This window comes from Girardinichthys multiradiatus, chromosome 12 (assembly GCF_021462225.1).
Source record: "Girardinichthys multiradiatus isolate DD_20200921_A chromosome 12, DD_fGirMul_XY1, whole genome shotgun sequence".
Classification (NCBI taxonomy): Eukaryota; Metazoa; Chordata; class Actinopteri; order Cyprinodontiformes; family Goodeidae; genus Girardinichthys; species Girardinichthys multiradiatus.
The window spans coordinates 17,304,853-17,325,555 of NC_061805.1; positions in this window are offsets into that span (position 1 = coordinate 17,304,853).

The following is a 20,703-nucleotide window of genomic DNA, read 5'->3' on the forward strand; positions in this document are numbered from 1 at the left end:
GTAAAGTGTCAGGTGAGCGCGAACCGCCTCAACCTGTGACTAATGCCTGCGCTCAGATTGGCTGCTCCCTGGACCAATGAGGACGCCGTATTCATTCACCCAGTGTTTTTAGGCGCAAGGTTCTCACAGGTAAACTTGTTCTAAAAGTGGAAAGTTGAGTTGTTAAATGTCACAGGGCTGTACTGCTCCGTAAGATCAGAAAGGCTTTTACATTTTCCATTGTAAAGACAGAGATTTCCATTCCAAAATACAAAAAAAGCTAAGATGTTTAAACTTGCATGTTTTTAAGTGTTTTCAAGATTTCCTAAAGGGTGATTCTTTAGGTGAAGTTTGTTTTTGGTTTTCCCTCAGTGGAATCAGCACCTTGCCCACTCTTCTCCGACCCTCCCTCTTGCTCCCCTTGAAATAAAATCTCACCAAACAGCATTTTTCTGAGTGCTTAGCCCACCGTGGCTCCAGTCATTCCTCTGACCTGCCCAAACACGCTCGCAGCTGTACTCTGAGCCCGCCTCACCTCTAATCCAAGGGTTTTTGTTAACAGCCAGACAAAGACTCCTAAGTTCCGAAAATACAGCAGGCACAAGAACAATCTTATCTGTAGACACTATGATTTTTCTTGTACAAGAAACAAATAACCCTCACTGTGTGCTACTGTGAGACAGCAACCATTTAACCATACGGGGGAATACTTGCCTAAGATTTGATATGGCATAGCACTGCTGCTGCAAAGGTTTTGCTGAAAAAGTATCAATGAATAATATGCTGGGTCTAATTTCAGCACAACAGTGCCCCCTTCTGTCATGCACTGCAGAAACAATATTTTCAACAATGTATGTCAATAATCAGGGATGAAACACTGCTGTTTTAAGGTACACGTTTAAAGACTTTGGCACAGTGACAAATGTTTTGCAGTGTTAACATTTTACAATGTGAGGAATTTACTTTGGATTATGGAAAACTGTTTCTATTTCATCCCTACTGACTCCCAGAGGCGGTGCTTCAAGCACTGAATGATCTTGTGCATGCAGAGGTCAAGTACTAATGATCACAAAGTCACCCGTGACCTACCGGTGAGCCTCATGAGTCTTTATAGTTACATGACACTGGGAGCTCAAGCACTTTTTTTCTTCTCGTGCGCAGGTTTATTGAGTGCTTTTGTAACTCTTGTGTACACCACTGCTCTTCTTATTTCTTGCTTGCTAGCCTCTTGACTTTTTTGTGGTCAGAGCTGCAGGTGGATCTCGCCCTCCAGGGGCTATGCAAGCTGTTTTCTTTAGTTCTGACGCCGGCCCCCTCTGACAGGATCACACACAATGCATTATGATAGTAGCCCCAAGAGGACATTTTAATATAAAGCAATATGCTTTCATTCTTGCTGCTCTATGTTCTAATTTTATTTTTCAGGTCCGACTGTGAATATGGAGAGATATAATTATTTCTTTCACTGTTTTATGTTGTTATTAGTGTGCTCATCATTTGACAGCATCCATTTATTTTTCATTAAATTCAATAAATATTAAAAAAATAAACAAAACCTTTTGTTGCCAGTGACTGCTTTCACTTTAGGATGACAGTAGAACACATCCAGATGTTACTCACCAAATTTCACCAACATCTGATGTGGAATTTAAAAATCAAAGCCCTTTAAAATCTCTGTTCTTATTCACATTTTACTCGGCAGCCCTTAGAAATATTAATATTACTGGTCACATCACATTTATTAATGCATTGTAATCTAAAAGGAATTAACAAACCCTCTTTTTAGTTTACCAACAGAAAGTAGTTAGAGATATGCATTTTTCAATTGGACTACTTTTAGGTTACAGTCAGACTGGGAAATAAACATATGGACCTTTCTTTTTTGTGTCTATATAATATTTACACTTCGTTAAAATACATGGCCCTTACATCGTGGTATTCAGCATAGCGCATCAGTTTAGTGGACCACCATTTTCGGAAAGGTCCTAAAAATAGCTACTTCCCGAGTCACAGTTAGATCAGCACTTGGAGCTTTGTCCTTCAGTCATCAAGGATGTCAAATAAACAGGGAGGGTAGTCCGGGCTTGGTGAGCTAGAAGATGGCTGTAAATGCTTACGACGTTTTAGGTAAAAATGGCCCACAGTGACTTGACTCTGTAAAGGTATTCTTAGGAGTATACAAGAAAAAGTGAGGGCTTCAAGATGCCAAGCGGGAAGAAAAGCAAGAAATTGATGCAACACTAATTTCACAGGGAGAAGAAGACGAATACACCTCGCCAGCTAGCAGTGCTATAGAAGGCAATGAGAAGATGGTAGAAGCTTTTGGAAATTGAACAGTCACTACTAGCCTGGACCTCATACTCAGGGAATTATGGGAGTTCAGAAAAGATAACTATTCAGATGAACAGAATCAGAGGGAAAATAAGTAAAACTATCAAGAAAACTGGGAGAGGCTGAAGAAAGAATCATGGACGCTGAAACTCAAAAACAAACTAATGAGGAAGCAGTAAAGGAGATGCTTAAATTGCAAATAGAGATGGATGGTAAGCTGACACACCAGGAGGGACAATCCAAAAGAGAAAATATTAGAATATATGGTGTCAAGGAAGGATTGGAAGATGAGTTTCCATCAATGGTGACTTTTGTAGAGAGCTGTTGCGAGAGAGACTGAAGTTGTCAGATACTGCAGAGCTGCGGGTGGAGGGAGCACATCGCGCTCTGGTGCCGAGACCTCCACCAGATGTAGGACCATAGTCCATAGTCGTAAAAATGGCCAACTTCAGATTAAAAGATGGAATACTGAAAGTAGCCTGGCAGAAACGAGGATTTGAATACCTGGGAAACAATGAACCTGAATCATGATAATGCACCAGAGATATTAAGGCGGGGGACAGAATATGCAGAGGTAAAATCTGTGTTGAAAAAGAAAAGAATTTGGTTCAAAACTCAATTTCCAACAAAAATGAAAGTTTTCTTTCCAGAAGGAAAGCTGCTCTATGAATTGGTGGTATCAGAACAATGTCTGATCAAAACCCATGGATCATCAGAAGCCCGGAATCCCTGCTGGAGCGGATCCGACAATTATCATGGTGCACAGAGAGAAGGGTGAAGGTCTGCGGAAACAAGAATCAAGCATGGGACTACAAAGAAAAACTGCAAGTATTCAGACGCCAAGAGCAGGAAAAACAGCAGAACACTTAGAACCTAGTGGGAAAATGGACTAAGGGTGAGTTCAGAGTAGATGATAGAGATTAAAAATAGATTTCCACATTTTGAAATAAGTACAAGGAAAGGCAATAAACATTGAAAGAGGGAAAGTCAGACGCTTTACTTAGGCCGCTAAAAGAAAGGACGTTGATTGATGGGTGAGGAAGGCCCTTTCCAACCAGTAGGTTAGAGAGGCCCCCTTCCGAAGTCTCCCCAACATCAGGGCTTCTATAGCGTCACATTAGAGACCCCACTGTTGGAAGTCATCACTGTTATTATTGTTGTGTTTAATTTTATTCTTCCTGTTGTTTTAAAAAAAAAACTGGTTGGTTATATAGTTGAGTTTCATGAGTTCCTGCGTTGTTTTTTTTACTTATGTTCAAGGAGTGTAGTGAATGCTTTTGGTGCTGCTACTTCAAAACTTATACAGTCAAGGTATGGTAGTGGTGAGATAGAATTTATTTCATTTAATGTAAATGGTCTGTTGAACCTAATAAAACACTGTAAAATCCTAACAAAAATTAAAAAGAAAAAGCCCATATTGTGTACATGCAGGAAACGCATCTAAACTACAAAGAACATGAGAAATGAAAAAGAATAGGGTTTGCAGAAGGATCTTCGTCTTATAAATCTGGACCAAGGAGAGTAGTCCATTTCCCATCAAAAAAATTACAATATGAAAAAACATTTGAGATAAAAGATAAGGATGAGCAATTTATTTTAATAAGAGGAAACATTGAGGGAAATACAATCACACTGCTAGATATTTATCCACCACCTGGTAGCAATATACACTTCTTTAAGAAAATGATTGATATGATGGTATAAGAGACGGTAGGGGTTCTAATCTGCGGAGACCTAAACATACACTTACAGCCAGAAATACATATTTGAAATGGAGAAACAAACTATAAAAACATCACAGTCAGGTCAGGTCAAGTCAATTTCATTTATATAGCGCTTTTCAGCAACAAGGCACTCAAGGCGCTGTACATAAGGAAAAACATTACAATGATACAGAAAATCAAACAACAGAGGTAATAAAAAAATAAAATAAAAATAAAATAAAGAGAATAGAATGATTGATAAGAAAATGAAAGGAAAATTGGACTGAAAACGTAACTAATAATGTTTAGATGGTACAGTCAAAGGCCACTCTAATCAAATAGGTTTTTAATCTTGATTTAAAGCAACTTAGGGTTTCGGCACTTTTACAGTTTTCTGGCAGTTTATTCCAGATTAGTGGAGCATAAGAACTAAAAGCTGCTTCTCCATGTTTGGTTCTGGTTCTGGTTCTGCAGAGTAGATTTGAGCCAGAAGACCTGAGAGGTCTGGGTGGTTGATACACTGACAACAAGTCTGTAATGTATTTTGGTGCTAAGCCATTCAGTGATTTATAGACTAACAGAAGTATTTTAAAGTCTATTCTCTGAGCTACAGGGAGCCAGTGTAGGGACTTTAGAACCGGGGTGATCTGCTCCACTTTCTTAGTTCTAGTGAGGACGCGGGCAGCAGCGTTCTGGATCAACTGCAGCTGTCTGATCGACTTTTTAGGCAGACCTGTGAAGACACCGTTGTAGTAATCAATTCTACTAAAGATGAACGCATGAATTAGTTTTTCAAGGTCCTGCTGAGACATTAGTCCTTTAATCCTGGAGATGTTCTTTAGGTGATAGAAGGTCAACCTAGTTACTACCTTTATGTGCCTCTGAAGGTTCAGGTCTGAGTCCATTACTACGCCCAGGTTTCAAGCCTGACTGGTGGTTTCTAGCTGTATTAAGTGAAGCTGTGTGCTAACTTTTAAACGCTCTTCCTTTGGTCCAAAGATTATTACTTTAGTTTTGTTTTGATTCAGCTGAAGAAAATTTTGGCCCATCCAAGCATTGATTTTTTCTAAGCATTTACTCAGCGCTTGAATGGGTTCATAGTCACCTGGTGACATCGTAACATATAGCTGTGTGTCATCTGCATAGTTATGATAACTTACGTTGTTGTTTATTAAAATCTGAATTAGGGGGAGCATGTAGATATTGAATAGGAGGGGCCCTAAGATGGATTCTTGGGGAACGCCACATGTGATTTTTGTGCTCTCTGATGTAAAGTTACCTACTGACACAAAAAAGTCCCTGTCCTTCAAGTAGGATTTAAACCAATCGAGTGCTGTACCAGAAAGGCCGACCCAGTTTTCCAGGCGCTCTAATAAAATGGAGTGATCAACAGTGTCGAATGCTGCACTAAGGTCCAATAATACCAGCACTGTGGTTCTTCCACAGTCTGCATTTATACGGATATCATTGAACACCTTGACAAGAGCAGTCTCTGTACTGTGGTGAGCAGGAAGCCTGACTGGAAGACATTGAAGCGGTTGGTCGTTGTTAAGAAGTTGTTTAACTGCTGAAACACAGCTTTTTCAATAATCTCACTGATGAAGGGGAGGTTTGATATAGGCCTGTAGTTCTGCAGTAGCAGCTTGTCCAAGTTGCTCTTTTTCAATAGAGGTTTGATAATTGCTGTTTTCAGGGCCTGGAGGAAAACACCTGACAAAAGGGATGTGTTTATTATTTGAGTTAAATCAGATGTTATTACGGGCAAAGCTTTCTTAAGGAAAGCTGTGGGTAAAACATCGAGACAACAGGAAGAAGAGCTTAGCTGCTGTACGATTTCTTCTAAGTTTTTCTAGTTTATTTGGTGAAATTGGGAAATTTTGTCAAAATCAGTTCTAGTTGGAGACATCATTGGTACTGGAGTTGATGTGGATGTGCTGACTGCCCCTCTGATCTTTTGGGTTTTTTCAGTAAAGAATTTAGCAAATTCATTGCAGGCCCTGGTAGAGTGGAGTTCAGATGCTACAGTTACAGGAGGGTTTGTTAACCTGTCGACCGTGGCAAATAATGCACGAGCATTGTTAATGTTTTTGCTGATGATCTCAGAAAAGAAAGATTCCCTTGCATTTTTCAGTTGTAGGTTATATCTGTATAGTCTCTCTTTATAGATAATATAGTGAACCTGGAGTCCAGTCTTTCGCCACCTGCGTTCAGCTTTTCAACACTCCTTTTTTTTCACTTCTGACTGGTGGAGCACTTCTACACGGAGACATTTTCTTCCCAGAAATGACTTTCACTTTAATTGGAGAAATTGAATCAATGATGTCCGAGATTTTAGAATGAAAGTTATCTACCAGCTCATCTACAGTGTTACAGGGCAAAGTGGAGGTAGAAGAGTAACTCTGGTTAAAGGTTTCAGCAGCACTGTCCTTAAAGATGCGTTTTCTTATCATGTCTCTTTGGCAAACTGAGTCATTTCAGATGATGCTTTCAAAAATAACAGAAAAATGGTCAGATAGGGCAACATCAGTTACAGACACCTTGGAAATGTTTAGACCCTTAGTGATGATCAAGTCCAAAATATGTCCCTGTTTGTGTTATGATTTGGGGTCGTTTGGTTTCTGTGTTTTTCTTATATGTTTCTCACAGTTTTTGAATCATGCTTCTGTTTATTATTTTCCTGGTCATGCTTTAGTTTTTGTCTTCTTGTTCATGTTTTGTCAAGTTTGGTTTTTGGATCCTCTTATGCTTTAGTTTCATGTTTTTCTAGTTTCTGTTAGTTTGTATTCAAGAGTCTCTGTTTTGCTCCAGTCATGTTTTGTTCTCTCCTGTCTGTTAATTAACTTTATTCGGTTCACCTGCTTCAAGCTAATCTATCTCCTTGCTTCACCTGGTTCACGTGCCATATATACACCTCCGTTCTGTTTATTCCTGGCAGAAACATTTTCTGGATCATGCTCATGTCTTGTTGTCTTTATTATGCTCATGTCTTGTTTTTTGGATCATGCCTTGCCTGCTTATCTCACCTGCCTGTTTATTGTTTTGGTTCCTGCCTTCTCCTGTGAGTGAGTTTTTGTTTTTTGTTCATTAAACCTTTTCACTTACCGTCATGCTGCCTGCTTGTTTCCATTCTGGGGTGCTACGCTGCACAAATCCTAACGGTTTGTGCATTTGTTGTTTAACAGGTTGAGTCAAACCACAATTTCCAAGAGTGTCACATAGATCTATTGCACTTCGGTCTTCAGGATTGTCCATGTGAATGTTGAAGTCTTCCACAATAATTAAACAGTAATAATCAACACATATCACAGATAAAAGCTCATTAAAATCACTGATAAACTTTGTTTTGGACTTAGGAGGCCTGTAAATATTCAAGAACATGGTTCGGACCGGGCTCTTTACCTGGACAGCCAAATATTCAAAAGAGTCAAATTTGCCCAGAAATACTTTTTTTACACTCTAATACATCTTTAAACACTGATTAAGAAAATGAGGACATTAATGGAAGAAGAAAATATAGGTGTAAAGTAAGTGAAATTCAGAAAGCCTTTGAAGCATTCTATACCAACCTATACTCAAAAGAAGCAGGGGCAGCATAACCGAAATACATGGTTTCCTAGACAGTTTAAAGTTACAGTGGTAAACGAAAGGCATAACAAAAATAATGACTGAGGACATAACAGAACAGGAAATAAAAATAGCAACAAAAAAAAAAAACATTCATCATATCTATTCCAAAAGAAAATAAATACAAATTAGAATGGGAATCATACAGACCAACATCAGTTTTTGATTACATGTTGTATGGTTCCATACTGGCTAAGCGATTAGACAAGTTTTTCTAAAGTTGTTCTTATTTAATACATAATGAAGACAGGCTTTATACCAAAGCAACAAACACAAGATAACATAGGACGGACGCACATACAACTAATCATGTTCAAAAAAGCAAAATAGCAGCAATGGTAATTAGTACAGATGCTGAAAAGACATTGAATTCTGTGAATTGGAGCTTTCTTCATAGAGTCCTACATAGATTTGGCCTAGATGAAACAATGAGGTTCTCTACAATAAAGTCAATAAATACAAGTAGTTTTACCCTAAGAAGAGGTACTAGACAGGGATGTGCGTGTTCGCCGTTATCATTTGCATTGTACTTGGAACCTTTTGCACAATACATAAGACAAAACAAAGAAATAAAAGGTTTTAATATCCAGGTGAAGGAGCACAAAATAGCTGGCTATGCAGACAGTATTTTATATATTATTTTTCTGGAACAACCAATTAACTCACTACCTGTACTAATGCGATTGAGTACTTTGGTCACTTATCAGAATACAAAATTAAATCAGCAAAATGCAACTATTATAATGTAAGTACAATCCGCCACAAGAAATTAAGAATGAGTACCATTTAGAATGGCAAGCAGAAAATATAAAATATTTGAGAGTTACAATACCGAAGGATTTTACAAAATTATTAGAGCACAGCTACTCACAGAAAATTGAAGGAGATATAGCAAGGTGGAACCCAATTATGTAAATTTCAATGCAAGAATAGAATCAATCAAGATGACTATACTTCCCAAATTTTTATATTTATTTATATATTAAAACACTGCCAGCAGAAATCAGTCAGAAACAATTTAATGAGTAGGACAAAATGTTGTCCAGATATGACAAGTAGCTAAAAGAAAAGGAGGATGGGGCCTTCCCTCACCAGGAGAATATTTATGGCAGCACAACAAAGGGCTATGATATGCTGGTATAACCCATCATATGAAGCACAATGGAAACATTGAAGAGAGTTCGACCCATCCCCATATAAGCAATTATGGCAGACAGTAAACTACTGGACCACATAAAAACAATAGAAAAATCATGGATCAAACTGACCCTTAAAATCCGGGAAACAGTAATAACAGAATACAAACTACAAGAAGTGGTTTGCATATGATACGCAACTGTTAGGCTTGTTTGCAGGGGCTTATATTTCAAACAAAGACAGGAGTGTTATCTCAAAACTATATAAAGGGCTTAAAACATGGAAACACACACAGCTGTATAAGTTAGAATAAAATGGGAAAGGGAGGGAGGAATATACTTAACAGAGGAAGAATGGGAAACCATATGGACATGTAGTAGCTCACATAGTTGGAGGGAATTTGGGTGGAAAAGTATAATCAGATATTTCATTACCCCCTACCGAAAATCTCACTATAAGGGCAATTCATCAGCTTGTTGGAGAAGCATGTTTTATCCATTTGAGCTATATGTTAAATTGTCTCTTCAACTTTGTGGAAATGAATCCCTTTCCAAGAAGAGTGTGTTCGATATGTTTAAACATTGGAACACCCGTTTTCTTTTTTAATCTGAGTTGATAGTCTTTAAGTACCAAATCAACTATGGCATCAAAGGAAATTGCTTATAGAATCTGAATGTCAAGGCAAGTTTTACTTTGTTTATTTAGCTTCTTTTCTACACAATAACAGAGTTTGCTGCCTTTGAAGAATGCAGGAAAAAGGTCATGTTCATGCGCAATAAGGGGGTCAACAAAGTTAGATTAATAGATTTATAATCAAGAATTAGATTATGACCATTTTACATAAGTTATTCTGTAATAGACAATATCCAACGGCTACATTTTTGCATTTTGTTTTACTAAGAACAGCATTTTGTCTTGTGAAGTTGTGGTCTTTAATAGCAGTATTTCCTAACTTTATAAAAACAATAACCTGTACTGTTCTGACACACCTCACTACTATTCACTTTCCTATAGAGTTTTCAAGTTTCAGCTTTTTGGGGTGAGTTCTCTACTTTCTAATTACTCTTAACTAATGTTAAATCATTTTAAGAATGCCGAGTCATTTCTTAAAATGAACAGTGTTATTTTTCCATTCAACAGAACAAAAAATAAATAAATACTGGCACAGGATATTGTATCAGAGGCAGAGGATCAACTGAAGAATGGTGAAAAGTATGATGATAACGTCTTCTCAGATAAATGTTTTTGGTCAAAGATGTACGCTGCAATGAACATCCCAAATACTTCAAGTAATTGCTACAGACGTCTGAAATTTTACTGCTTAGATAAGGTAAGTATGCATCTTTTTAGAGCTTGCATCCCTTTATTCGTTTAGAAACAATGTTACTTGTGTTTCCTGTGTGTTTAACAGCAACAATTACAATCAGAGTACAGTGGGGGAAGAGTCATTTATTACAGTGTTTGTCAATACATTTTTATGACATCAGCTGTATTAAATAGGCATTGCATTTGTTAAACTTATCTGTCAAAGTAAGTATCTGTTCTGTTTAACTTCTCTCCAAGTTAATGTCATCTGATTAGACGATGGTGTCTGATAGTTTCAGTGAGACATGTAAGTGTTAATGGTTACGCAATTAAATATCTAATGTCTGAGATAAAAATTCCTGCACCCCTCCTTGCTGTCTTTTTTGTTGAATTTAAGTTGCTTCATCAAATCCCTGTCTCCCTTCCTGAAGGCCCTTTTTTGTTTAGCAGTTCCCTGATCCAGGGTTTGTTGTTGTGAAAGTGTCTCACTGTTCTGGTGGGGATTAAAGTCAGTCACACACTCAGTCATGTCACGCTCCATGTGGCTGGCCCAGCAAATCACTGTCTGCTGCATCCAAACCACCTTGCATGGCTTCTTCAGCTGGGCAACCGTGTGACTATCTTCTCACAGTTATTGTAGGTTATCTCAGAAAAAAGGGCTTATATTGTGAGCAGAGAAAAAGCAAGATTGTGATCTGATCTGCAAAGCTGAGGTCTTGCTTTAGAGATGAAGTCCTTGACATTTGTGTAAAACAAGTCCAGAGTTTTGTTTTCTCTTGTACGGCAGCTGACTCACTGGTAAAATGTTGGACGTGTAACTGATAGAGGCGGTATTAAAATCCCTAGTTATTGTCACAAATGCATTGGGGTGTTGTGTCTGTAGCTTAGCAACAACTGAGCTGATGGCATCACAAGCAGTGTCAGCAGCAGTAGATGGTGGAATGCAGGCTTTTGTCAAGATAACACTGGGGATTTCTTTGGGTAAATAATATGGACAAAAAGGTTATGCAAACAGTTTAATTTTGGGGTTGCAGAGACGAAACTTCAAAGTAACATATCCAGGCTGACACCATTTGTTTTTCAGAAGCTCTACCAATCCACCTCCCTTAAACCTCTGTCTGCGTTTATGGTCAGAAAGCCCAGCAGAGAAGTCGGAGATATGATCCTTCAGCCATGTTTCAGTGAAACACGTAATTCAATTCAAAGATACTTTATTGATCCCCGAGGGGAAATTAGAATTCCAGTACAACCCATCCAAACATACATCATGACACAAGACAAGGGGGGGACGGGTCACCAAGGCTTTGCTGCCCACTCACAGGCGCTGCCCTTGTTAGATGAGAAAAGAGGCCACATTAGGAAAGTAGAGGAAAAAAAAAATCATATTTCACACTTTATCCTTAGCAGGAAACAGTTTGAGATTGCAAAAAAACCTCAGCACAAAGAAGCAACAAGTTTACAAAACAACATCATGCTGGGAACGGTGAAGGTGGTGTGAGGGGTGCATATGTTTATCTTGAGCATGTGTGTGTGTGCAAGTGAGTGTGTGCACGTAAGTGTAATACTGCATTCTCTATATTCTGTCTGGGTCCTTGCTACTAGGGCTTCAAGTTCATCCAACTTGTTCGCTAAAGATCTCACATTGACAAAAATGATTGATGTAAGAGATGGTTTGAATTTCCTCTTTCTCTCTCTTCCTTTTGCTTCTCCTCTGTGCCTCATTTGGAACTCATCTGGGACTAGGGGCTGCAGTTGAAGTATTCAGCTGTTGTTATGTTAAATAGATGGCCTCAGTTGTAAAAACAAAAACAGGTTGACACGGTTATGCATCATGATGATTGCCCCAAAATATAAAAAGATGTCAGCAAAAGCCTTCCAGCCAGCATTCAATACCAGAGGGGAAATTCCTCTGAAAAAGAAATGCTGATCAACAGAAGGAGGATCTGAAGTTCCTTTAAAATAATATGTCAGAGTCAAACTAACAGAGCTACTGCAGCATGCAGTCACCTAGAGCAGCACAATTCCAGAATTTCTAAACCTACGTGTGTGACCTTCAGAGAGGATGAATCTGGTTCAGAGTACATAGCAGCTCATTCAACCTTGATTGTCACACAACGATGTAAGACACAGGTGTCTGTGTCACTGGGTCGGTCAAGAGGCAGAAGCAAGGTCGTGTCCAGGAAGCAGAAGCCAGTGAGGTATCCGATGTGGGCAAGGCAGAGCAGGAAAATCCATGAGGCAAAAACGAGATCAGATCAGGCAGGCAGACAAGGAAGGAACGCTGGACACTACTCACACAAAGGCTTTCAAAAATCTGGTGCTGTCTGTCTTCTTCTTCTTCTTCTTCTGTGTTATTTTTTGGCAGTTGGCAAATAACTTGAAGATGTGCATTACCGCCACCGACTGGTATGGAGTGTGGTTCTTCATGGTTTTAAATCTTATTTACTATTACAACAATCAAATTCTATCTATTAATTTAGTGCTTTTGAAAAATCTAATTATAATTTGAATATGTTTGCTACCTAAACTTCTTTGCAAAGTATCTCTCAATATAAAATTTTCTTTAATACCTACACATTATCTCCTTAAAATTGTTCTTTCTTGTTCATATTTCTGACACTTCAGTATTACATGTTCTATTGTTTCCTCCTCTCCACAATAATCACATTTTCCTGTATTATGTTTCTTTATCTTGAACAATGTAGAATTAAGTCCTGTATGTCCTAGTCTTAATCTTGTAATTAATCTTTCCTCTTTTCTACTCCTTCTTCCTGTTCTTACTTCTCCTACTATCTTGTTGATTCTGTAAAACCATCTTCCTTTCTTTTCTTCATCCCACCTTTTTTGCCACTCTTTCCTGATTCTCTGTTTAATTATATTTCTTGCCTCTGACCTACTAATATTTATTATAAAGCTAATGTTGTTTTGTGTTGCCTTCTTTGCCATCCTGTCCGCCTTCTCATTCCCTCCAACTCCTACATGTGCTGGTACCCATAAAAACACTAATATTAATCCCATTCTTTGTATTCTAAATAAAGTATGTTTTATTTCCAACAAAATGTCTGGTCTACCCTCTGAGTGATTATGTTTTAAACTTAATAATGCTGAACTTGAATCTGAACAAACGATTGTTTTTAATGGTTTTATATCTTCCACCCACTGTACTGCTAACAATATGGCTAATAATTCTCCTGAATATACTGATAATCCATCTGTAATTCTTTTTCCTACTTTTATTTTAAATTCTGGTATTACAAATGCTACTCCTATTTTTTCATCTGTTTTTGATGCATCTGTGTAAATCTGGACATAATGATAGTAATTGTTTATATATTCCTGTATTATACTTGAATCTAATCTACATGGTGCTGTCTGTCTGTAGGTGTCCTGCTTATTAGGCCAGATGCGCAGGTGAAGCGAATGAGGTCTGATTGGGAGCAGACTGAGAAGGAGCAGGTGAATGCAATCACCAGGGCCAGAGCAGCAGACAGAGAAGACACACACAGACAGCCCAGAATCATGACAATTCCTATATTCTTTCAGACAGCACACACACACACACACTGCCTGTCTAACCCCTGGATCCTTTAGCCTAAATCTGCCAATCCGTGCATAACGTTGTTTCTACCCTGGATTAAGATTCAAGCTTCTTCCTCTGATCCTGCTGCCCTTGTCTAATCTCACTATTCTGACCCAGTTTCTGTCCCCTGAACACCACAACCTGCTTAGTCACCGAGCTCACAAACTTATGAACCTGTGTGACGCATTCCGGCTGTTGCCCTGCCATAACCCTCAGGAGCCGAAATTCAGTTTACCGGTTCCTTCATGGATTCTGAAAAGAGGTTCCTGAGTCTGCCGCTGGTGGTTTCCTACCGAACCTTATCCAGAGCAGTTCATTGTGGAGGTCGACAGCTCTAACAATGGGGTAGGCATTATTCTTAGTCAGAGATCTACTGATAGTCGTGTTCACCCTTTGTGATTTCTTCTCAAAGACTCTTTCCACGGCCGAACGTAACTATGACGTTGAAGATTGAGAACTTCTCGCAGTCAAGCTTGCCTTGAAGGAGTTGAGACACTGGCTAGAGGGGGCTAAGGAGCCATTCATTGTTTGGACGGATCATAAAAACGTAGAGTACCTTAAGTCTGCTAAAAGACTCAACCCCCGACAAGCCAGGTGGGCACTGTTTTTTGGATGTTTTAACTTCTCTTTGTCTTACAGACCTGGGACCCAGAACGTTAAGCCCGATGCTCTCTCCAGAATCTGTGAAAAGTCTGACGTCAAGACTAGTGGTGTAGAGGATTTTATCCTTCCGGAAGCCTTAAGACTTTCCTTCACCCTGCCTGACCTTGAGAAAGAGATCTGGGACACCACCCATGATTCTCCGCCGCTGTACTTGTGTCCTGAAGATCATTTGTTCTTGCCGGACCGTCTTGTCCAGAAGGTACTCATGTTCTGCCATAAATCCCAACTGTATTGTCACCCTGGAATCAATAAAACTCTACAGGTGGTCCAGTCTCAGTTTTGGAGGTGTTGTGACTATGAATCTGAATATATTATTTAATATTAATACCTTAATATTTTATCAAATAATATTTTGGTCTGTTAAGGGCTGTCCTGTGAATACCAGCCCAATAAGGCAGTGGTATCAGGACAAAATCGAAAAGGGTGAGCTAAGCTCTGATATTATTGAACAGCATAAACTCTGCACATATATGGAATGAATTCACACAATTTCTTAAAATACAAGAATTTATTAACAAAAATAAGTCAACTCAAAGTCAAACATATTTCAAACAACAAACTCTTTACTATGCTAAAACAATCCAACTAAACTACCAAGCAGAATTAAAGAATAATGAAGACTAATGGACTATGTACAATATAAACAAGTTGATTAAAGATGATTGAAAACCATGACCAAAATAGTGATGCAACATTACCATACAATGTTTATGTTTGAGAACCAAGGATTATCTTAAAGAATCTGGAAATGAAGTGAAGTTAGTCTTGGAACCAACTTAAGCAATAATCAGCAAACGTTTAGACAACCACTAACAATGCAAGATCAGATAAAATATTATTTTATTAAAATAATGTTAAAATAATTGTAAAATAATGATCTGCTGAATAAAACCAACCTTCTGGATGACTAATTCTCAATGGTGTCTCATTAGCTGCCTTTATTTATTAAAATAATATTTAAAGAAATATTATTAAGGAAATAGAAAAATATTTAAGGCAATATTTTGGAAAAGTACCAAATCTTTCTGGAGAAATGGCCTTACGTATGCAAGCACTTGTCCTAAGCCTGTTAGCAGTGAAAGCTAACAAAGAAGCTGATAGCTTAGCACCAGAATCAAACACACACATTTAAAATACCGTTAATAAAAGGGTTAAAATGCATAAGCGCGGGCGGTGCATTATGCACACACAACTGAGCATATGTGCTGCAGATAGCCTGCTAGCACTAAGATAGCAGAGTTTCACAAACAAAACCAAACTTCTTAAAATGAAAAACTTTTAGATTATTTCATTCTAAATACTTCTATCTCTCTGCCCAAAACCCCTAAACTCTCATGAACCGTGCTGAGGGAAAGTTGTCCGTGCGACGACGTAGTTTGAAGAAACTTTGTGAACACCACGGTGATGCGGTGCCATTGTCCTCCTTTCAGACTGGGAAACCGCTTCACTCGGCGTCGTAGAGACAAGGTCTCTGCAGGGAATTCTCTGGAAACAGTTTGCTTTCTGTAGATCTCAGAGAGAAAGTCAAGCAACGCTTGTACCTTAATCACCCCGTTCATGAATGAATCTACCGGATACACAAACAGTAATTCATTCGTACTTAACTCAGTACATATGATCGATGATCGTATGACACCCTTGGATCCAGTTGAAGAGTTATGTCTGTTTGCCAGCAAAGAGACATTTGCACGTGTCCCTCCTGTCCGGGTCGTCACCGGTGTGGAAGAGATCGAACCATTGGAGAGGTGGGGGTTTAATACGGCCAGTGGCATCATGGGAAGTCCGCTGTTACCACCCCCCCCCCGGCTGTGTCGCAAATAGGTTAAATGCAATCTACCAACTTTCAAAGTGTCTTCCTTTTGTAGTATGACCCTGTGAAAGTCCAGACCTAAACCGATTTGAGGCAAGAGTTGAAAATGGCTGTTTATAGACAAATCCAACGACATTGGCAAAGACGATTGGCTCAAAACATCCGCCTCCGGGTGTTTGAAAAATGTCAATGTTTATAAATACTCCTACGAGGTACCTTTGTTTGTAAAATCTGTAAATAAATATACTTACTGAACTCCGGCTGTTATTTCCTCCTCATGTCTTTGAAACAGAAAAACCTGGAAAACATGCAAAAGCAAAGTGAAATCAATAACAATAGAGCTGACATATTTTAGTTGCTTTCACATATTTGATGTGATGTCAAATTGATGTTCCTAAGTGCAAGCCAAAGGGAAATGTTATCTCCATGTTATGGTAATGTTCTGACATCTACAGCTTTTTCTTATCTAGGTCAGCTGGCAGGCTGGTGACAGGGACTGCTGCAAATCTGATGGATTACGGAGGCCTCGGGGAAACGAAGCAGATCCCAGGTTCCACATAATGCCTGCCTACCAATAGCACTGATAAGAAATGCAGCCAAGAGGCCCATGGTGACTCTGGATGAACTGCAGAGATCCACAGCTCAGGTGGGGGAATCTGTCCACAGGACAACTATTGGTCGTGCACTGCACAACTGTGATCTTTTTGGAAAAGTGGCAAGAAGAAAGCCATTGTTAAAAGTCAAGTGAAGTGAAGTCAAGTTTATTTATATAGCGCTTTTCAGCAACAAGGCACTCAAAGCGCTGTACACGAGGAAAAACATTACAATGATACAGCAAACACAGAAAAACAAATCAAATGACATTAATAATCCTTGGGAGTTTACTGGTAAGAGCTGGTTCTAATCCAATCTTTCTAATAGAGCTAATTAGCTAATTAAGTCCTCTGTGGTAAGGAATTCATCCTGTGCTAGAAGGAAAATGATAATATTAATCCTTGAGGTCGCTGGTATGAGCTGTGGTCCCATCATTCAAATAGTAACAGTAATGGGCACTCACTGAAGTCTGGGTAGAGATGCTGGGTCACTAGTAGGTCCAAACCTTTTAAATACTAATAATGTTTGGCCTTCACTGGCATGAAATTGTTTTAATACAATCCTTCTACAATCTAAAAGTCTCTGATCATTGGTGTATATACTAATAATAATTGGCTTTTGCTGGTAATCCTTCTGAGAAATCTGAAAATCTATGGAAAGTAATGAAATCACAAATTTGTTGATGGTCTTAAAGCAACTTATAAGTTGTAATGTTTACCATGATGGATTACCCCAAACAGGAGACCTGAGGAAAAAAGGAAATCACTTTTTACTGACTGGGACAGTCACACAGTATCAGTATTGGATCATCAGGCAAATCCCTAAATTAAAGATTTAAAAAATTTGATCAAATTAGTCCTGTAAATAGACCACTGGATCTTTTCAAGGCATGGACCTGACTTGAGTCTAAAACCCAGTAAACAGGAGTTCACCTGGCAGCAGTCTCTCCATCTGAATAATATGACATGGCTGGGCAGAAGAGAAAAAAAGGGCAGAAAATTATGCTTTATGGGTGAACCAAGTAAAGGCTGTTAAAATTTTAAACTCATAACAAACACAAAAAAACTTGTTCTCAGAGAGGCAGGTGGATGAATAGTTTTTTAATGGTGAATAGATTTAAAGTCCAATGAGCCCGAATGAACGTGTGTTATATACAAAGTATCGAAAGATAGAGAGATCAGAAAGACAACAGCAAACAAAAATATCATAGTACTAATTCAACATGGCATTCATAAGGTGGCAAAGAAAAATCTGTTGAATATTTGACACGCATGAGTAGATCTTTAACCAGGCTAAGAACAAATAATTACGCCCCTAATTCAGGATTCTGGTTACTTTAATAACTGAATCAGCTTCTTAAGTAATTAATGATGTCAGATCAATTCCTGGTGGTGGTTGGTGTTTCACACTTCAAATTATTAACAATCAGACAAAGCTCTGCCTTCAGGACTTGACAGGGAGTATCCCATTTAATTCAATGTAAATTTTAAATTCTAAGATCGGTTTTATGCAAATTTGCGCTTCCTTTGACTAATTTTTAAGGATTTCTTTTTAACTGTCATGTAAGCAGACAAACCAAATCGGAGCATGTTTGTACAAATTAATTGTGCCGTTATCTTATTGATTCAGAATTTTTCTCTTATATCAGGACAAGTGGGTTATTGTACATTTAGATAGAAAAGCTCTATGAGGATAACCCATTCCTGTCAAAACTGTGGTTTAGGAGTTGCTTATCGCTTCAAAGGTTTCAGGTATTTCTTTTAAATGATTGGTTTTTCATTCGTAACTGTACACGTCCACAAGAGGGCACTGTTGATACATCACACATTTCATTACAAATTCAAAAATTGAAGCAGAGATTACTGCTTGATATTTACCTTTGTTACATTCTTGACGGCGCACACAGGCAAAGAGCTGTCTTTGATCAAATGATATTAGATATTGTTTAAGAGAATTGTGAAGATTAACGAGAAGAGGCATCATTTAATTTAGAAATACATGTAGTTTAAAGTTGAAAAGCCAGCATTCCCAATGGTATGTGAATGCAGGGTAGCCGAACAACTATCATCTATTTGATAAAGCTGATTTTTGAAGCAGCTTATTTTTCTATTTTCAGAGGATGAATTACTTCAAAACAGTGCAAAAATAATTTGTCTGTCCTTTTTTTGCAGAAGAACGTTTACTGTTAAGAAAAAACTTACATGAATTTCTTATGAATTGAATTGAATTACTAATGGATTTGTTCGATTTTTATTTTTATTTACTGGAAAGGTTATTTCTTCCTGCAAACTCTTTATCAGTGCTTCAGTTCTTGGTGACTTTCGAGAGAAAAATCAACCAGTTAATTCACTGGAAAGGTTGTACAGCACCAACATGCAGCTAATCCAACAATTGAATATTTTTAAAGACGTTTTATAAACAAATGTGTAAAATGTCAGATTTACTGATGAAAATGATGTGGACCCTAATCTCGACTCCTTTGACCAGGACCAGTATGTTTGCCTCCTAAATAAGCAGATTGATCAGGAAATCGTTTTTACGTGGACAACTGACCATAAGGGTCCAGAAAGTAAGAGCAAAGGTAAGTAATTATTTTTATGTTTCGCTCAAATATCGTATTAGATGTATTCATCTGTTTTAATCCCCTTAAAACTTGTTTACATCCGTAGATCTCTATCTTTCTGGGGAGTTCATAACTCCAGACTTGCTGCCACAGTTGAATGGACATTCACCTCCTCTGAAAGCCAAACTGTCCAGACTTAAGATGCTTCCTGTGGCTGACCCGCTGCTGAATTCAACAGGAATCGCCATCTCCAAGGACTCAATGTTCAGGTGCTTTTCTGATCCAAATCTTAGCTACCACTTGAAATCTGCTCCAGAAGGAATTCTCTAAAGTTCCATGTTACCAGAGAAATGTTTTATCACAGCTGCTTCAGGCAATGTGCATCCTACCAGAAACCTCCAGACGTCGACACCATCTGTGGTAACATACGTGGAGATGTTCAGGAGGACATTGTTAAACAGCCACTCTTAGAGACAACGGTACAGTGCCTTGCAAAAGTATCAACACCCCTTGACCTTTCTAACATAAACTATGAGTAATGATAAGTTTTGTTTAGGGCTTAATATAGGCTAAATTAATTTAATACACAAGTTTGTGTGATTATAAATCCTATCTAGAATTTTAATGCTGCTGGGTATAGTAGTCAGTTGCTGGTTTTTGCAAACAGCGCTCTGTAGTGCTGACTTGAAGGTAAAAGTCAGAAAAGACCATTTGTGTCCAGGATGTGTGGGGTCGGCAGAGATGTTAGCTGCCCTTTTCCTGACCCTAGACCTGTACAAATCCTGGATGGAGGGAAGTTCGGCCCTGATGATGCTCTCTGAAGACCTAATTGTTTGTTGCCATTGGACCTGTCATTTGTGGATGAGCCAAACAACACAGTGATGGATGAACACAGGACAGAATGACTAATGGCAGTGTGTGGGGAAAAAAATGTGGGTTTGCCCCGAGATAAAACAGACATTCCTCTGGATCTAACATAGCGTTTTCCCACTGAAAGAACTCTCCTTCCTGTACCGGTTCGAGTGGACCAGTTTTGTGAACCAAGCATGACTCATGAACAGTGGGCGTTATACAGCGCGGGTGGGGGAGTGGGGGGGGCTTGGTAGTGAGACAGCGGAGCTTGTTGAGCTGCGTGCAGCGTTGCTTCTGATGCCAATGTTTTCATTTGAATATGTTCAGCATCCCTGAGTGTAATGGAAGCGAGTAGCCATACAATGTGTGTTTAGTGTGTTTTTGCAAACATAAATTATGTTTATACGGTACGGTCTTCGCTGCTGTTGCTGCCGGGGTTTTGGGTTGTGTTTTGTGTATATTTTGCTTGCAACATTGAGTTCAGTTTCCCAGATGGTGCTGAAGTTCTCAGGTGCGCTGGGGGACAGGTGCGTCTTATTCCAAGTAGGGGTCTCTGCAGACG